Genomic DNA, 5,057 nt, shown 5'->3' on the forward strand with positions numbered 1-5,057 from the left:
GGAGTTTGACAGCCGAGTTCTTGGAGGTGCAGTCGTTAGTGTAGAGGGAGAACAGTAGTGGTGAGAGGACACATCCTTGAGGGGCACCAATACTGAGGGACCGGGTTTCAGAGGTGATCTCCCCCAGCCTCACTTGTTGCTTTCTGTCTGTCAGGAAGCTGGTGATCCACTGACAGGTAGCTGGTGACACGCTGAGCTGGGAGAGATTGGAGGAAAGAAGTTCAGGCACAATGGTGTTAAAAGCTGAACTAAAGTCCACAAACAGGACCCTGGCATAAGTTCCCGGGCGGTCAAGGTGTTGCAGGATGTAATGCAGCCCCATGTTCACTGCATCGTCCACCGACCTGTTTGCCCGGTAGGCAAACTGCAGAGGGTCCAGCTGGTGGCCTGTAATGTCTTTCAGATGGGCTAACACCAGTCGTTCGAAGGATTTCATGACCACAGACGTCAAGGCGACAGGTCTGTAGTCATTCAGTCCTGTGATGGTGGGTTTCTTGGGAACAGGGATGATGGTGGAGCGTTTGAAGCAGGAGGGAACTTCACACAGCTCCAGGGATCTGTTGAAGATGCGAGTAAAGATGGGAGCCAGCTGTTCAGCACAGGTTTTGAGGCAGGAGGGTGAGACGCCGTCTGGTCCGGGGGCTTTCCTGGGCTTCTGTTTCTGGAATAGTCGGCTCACATCCTGAGTGTGTATTCTGAGTTTCAGGGAGGAGGAAAGGGGGGTGAGAGGTGTGGTGGAGGTCGTTGAGTCTGGATTGGAGAGGGTGGTGGTGGTCGTTGAGTCTGGATTGGGGAGGGTGGGGGTGGTCGTTGAGTCTTGATTGGGGAGGGTGGTGGTGGTCGTTAGGTCTGGATTGGGGAGGGTGGGGGTGGTCGTTGAGAATGGATTGGGGAGGGGGAGGGTTTAGGGGGGAGAGGTGGAAGGTGTGTTGGGGGTCAATGTCTGAAGCAATGTCCCTGGGGAGGGGAGGGTGGGGCGTGAGAGTCTGTCCGTCTCAAACCTGCAATAGAAAGTGTTTAACTCGTTGGCCAGGTCTTTGTTTTCTTCAATAGTGGGTGGGGGGCGTCTGTAGCTGGTGATTTCCTGCAGGCCCCTCCACACTGACGCAGGGTCGTTGGCTGAGAGCCGTTCTTCCAGCTTCTGGGAGTAGATCCTTTTAGCTGCTTTGATCTCCTTGGTCAGTGTGTTCCTAGCTTGCTTGTACAGGGCCCTGTCACCACTTCTGTAGGCGTCCTCCTTGGCCTTACGAAGATGTTGGAGTTTAGGAGTGAACCATGGTTTATTGTTGTTGTATGTGCAAAAGGTCTTTGTTGGCATACACACGTCTTCACAGAAACTGATGTATGATGTCACAGTGTCCGTGAGCTCATCTAGGTTCTCAGATGCAGCTTCAAAAACAGTCCAATCAGTGGAGTCAAAACAGTCCTGCAGTTCCTGCTTTGCTGCGTTAGTCCACTTCTTCACAGTTTTGACTACAGGCTTGGCACGTTTGAGTTTTTGCCTATAAACTGGAATAAGATGGACCATGCAGTGATCAGAATGTCCCAAAGCTGCCCGGGGCACAGAGCGATAGGCATCTTTTAGAGTGGTGTAGCAGTGATCCAGTATGATGTTGTCCCTGGTGGGGCAGTCTATATGCTGTCTGTATTTAGGGAGTTCGTAGTTTAGGTTTGCTCTGTTAAAATCCCCAAGAATAATTGTAAAGGAATCCGGGAATTTCCTCTCTAGGGTAGTAATCTGGTCAGCCAGCTCGCACAGTGCGTTGTTCGCGTTGGCCTGTGGAGGGATGTAAACTCCGACCAGCATGAAGGAAGAAAACTCCCGCGGTGAATAAAAAGGTTTACAGTTGATGAAAAAACTTTCCAAGTGTGGGCTGCAGTGTTTCTGTAACACTGTGACATCAGTACACCAACCTTCATTAATGTAGAAGCAGACTCCACCACCCTTTGTTTTCCCTGAGAGCTCAGTTTCACGGTCCGCCCGGTGAAGTTGGAAGCCCGGCAGATTTAAGACGGCGTCTGGGACTCGCTCACTGAGCCAGGCTTCAGTGAAGCAGAGGGCAGCAGAGCGTGCAAAGTCGTTGTTAGTCCGGTTTAAGAGCAGTAATTCGTCGACTTTGTTTGGAAGAGAGCGGAGATTCGCGAGGTGAATGGAGGGGAGTGCCGTGCGGAATCCTCACCGACGTAGTTTCACCAGCGCACCAGCGCGACTCCCCCGTCTACGTCTTCTCCAGGAGCCACAGAGAGCTGCTGCGCCTCCAACTAAAATCTCCAAAAAACTTTTATGATTTATTTATTACATTTTATGTGGAGTGAATAAATAAAAGTATATTTACGGTGGCCCCTAGAGACAAAGCACATACAAACTTCAAATCACATACGACTCTGAAGCATGTACAAACTCCAAAACACGTACAAACACGTACAAACTCCGAAGCACGTAAAAACTCAGAAGCACATAAAAACTCAAAACATGTACAAAAGACAACAGAAGTGCTCCAGGATGCTAGGCGCAGTGTTGAGCTTTTGTTATCTTGTGGCTACACAAGCCAGCAAGTACCAACGACTGGATTTGGTGTGTGGTAGTAACAGGTAAATGAACTTTTTTTAAATTATTTGAATATATATGAGTGCCTGTGTATAAATACACAAACAATACACACATGCTTTCAATTGTGTAATTTAAGTGATCTAGTAGCTCTGCTTTGGAAGTTCAGTTCATGCTAGAAATGTGTTTTGGAGTTTGTACGTGTTTTGTCTCTAGGGGCCACAGCATATATTTATATATAAACATATATAAATAAAACCACTTTTTTTTTACGTTTGTAATTTATTTTGTGCATAATTTTATATTATTGTTAATAATAAATTAATTAAAGCAACAAAACAACCTGAAGAGCCGGTTTGGAGCCGAAAGAGCCGGATCTCTAAAAAGAGCCGGAAATCCCATCACTAGAGTGTTATGTGAGTGCGTGTGTAAAAGCAGCAGGATATATATTTTAGTTCTGCTGAGCCAAATAAGACAGGTCAGGGTGAAGAAGTGACCACAAAACGAAAAAGTTATGACAAATCAGACTATAAGGCAAAAAGAAAGTGCAGCTTTATGGTTTCATGGACAAAAGAATTTCTGTGGCTGCAATATGACAAGCTATATAACCAGGGCTGCACATAAGTGGACCGCAGGTGCGCATTCGCTGTCAAAATAAAAAACGCGCACAAGATAAGAAGTTAATATTATATAATTATACAATATTATACTTTAATGTATAATATTGTAAAGGAAACAAAACAGGAAACAAAACATCAATCAAAAAATTGCTCTCTTTTTTATTCGGGCTACTTAATTTTTTTTTGGGCTACCAAAAACTGAAGAGTCCCTGCCTGAAGGGCTACCAGGGATTTTGAAATTTTGCGAGCCCTGAGATATATATATATTTTTTTATTACTTTTTTGTTTCAGCAACATAAAATTTAAAAACTGTACTTTTGAGTTAAAATATATATTTATAATTTTAATAAATGACAAATTAAAAAGGCATGAACATTTTTTTTTGTATCGAAAAAATATCGAACCGTGACACCAAAGTATCGAACCGAACCGTGAATTTTGTGTATCGTTGCACCCCTAATATATATATATATATATATATATATATATATATATATATATATATATAATATAACAACCAGATCCTTATCTAATTATTTTGATCTGGTCACAGAGTCCTACTTAGGGGTAACTTGTCATTTCATTAATGACAATTGGGATCTTCTCTCCTTCAATTTAGCAACACTGCCAGTTGAAGAGCGCCACACTGCAGAAAAACTTGCCTCCTGGGTGGAGAAGGTGGCAGAGAAATTCCACATTTCCTTGCATAATGTCCTTGCCGTTGTGCATGATAATGCAAGTAACATAGTTGCAGCTCTCCACATCCTGAAAGAGAAGTTTGGAGTGGTGTCCTATCGGTGTGCCAGGCATACACTGCAACTGGTTGTAAACCATGCACTGAAAGACCCCAAGATTGATAAGGCACTATCAGCTGCACGGGGCCTTGTAAAGCACATCAGGAAAAGTGAGCCAGCTTGCACCAAACTTAAGCAGAAGCAAAAGCAGATGGGTACAGCTGAGCATAAACTAATCCAGGATGTCGCTGTCAGATGGAACAGTTCATACTACATGATTGAACGTCTGTTGGAACAGAGATGGCCAGTGGTTGCGACGCTTTCAGATCCAAAAGTCACACAGCGTGGGAAACAGTACCTAGATCTGAAAAGTGATCAGTGGATTCTTCTGGATGAATTGAAGGAGGTGCTCAAGCCTTATGAGCAAGCCACTAATGTTCTTAGTGGACAGTCTTATGTCACAGTCTCTGTTCTTCCCCCCCTGCTGAAAGGTCTCCTGAAATCCACCCAAAACAAATCATTTGATTCTGCTGCAGTGAACTCTTTCCAGAACTGTGCAGAAGAGGAAATCTTGTATAGGTGGAAGCCAGAGGTATCTGCATTTCAAGCAGATGAAAAAATGTGTCACTCATTGCTGCTGCCCTCGATCCACGTTTTTGTAAACTGAAATTCCTTTCTCCAGAAGATGCTCTGAAACTGCAAGTAACAGTACAGAGGGAGGCACTTGATCTCAAAAGGGAGCAGAGATCACAGTTACAGCAGGAACATGTGGGACAGGAAGCCTCAGCAAGTCCCCCATCAAAGAAGAGGTCTGTGTTGGACACTTTGTTGGGTACAGATTCTGAGGAGGAAGATTGTAATGAAAACACTGACCAGGGTGGGGATGGAGAAAATGAGGCAGTGAGGAAAGAAGCACTGCTGTATTTTGGGGAAGCCCCTATTCCAAGGGATAATGACCCCCTTACATGGTGGAAGAATAATGCAACAAGATTCCCCACACTGGCTAATTTAGCCAAATCATATTTGGCTGTACCTGCCACATCAACACCATCTGAAAGGCTTTTTTCAGTTGCTGGAAACATTGTCACCAAAAAAAGGGCAAGCCTGACTGCTGAGCATGTAGAAATGCTAACATTTCTCCATTCCAATGCATAA

At 44.7% G+C, this 5,057-nt stretch overlaps 1 pseudogene; it reads left to right on the top strand.

The window, feature by feature from the left end:
* Nucleotides 1–3,705: 3,705 nt before the first annotated feature.
* Nucleotides 3,706–5,057, top strand: LOC146362430 (E3 SUMO-protein ligase ZBED1-like; annotated as a pseudogene).

This window comes from Perissodus microlepis, chromosome 22, assembly GCF_051167445.1.
Source record: "Perissodus microlepis isolate ML-2025 ecotype Zambia chromosome 22, ASM5116744v1, whole genome shotgun sequence".
Lineage (NCBI taxonomy): Eukaryota > Metazoa > Chordata > Actinopteri > Cichliformes > Cichlidae > Perissodus > Perissodus microlepis.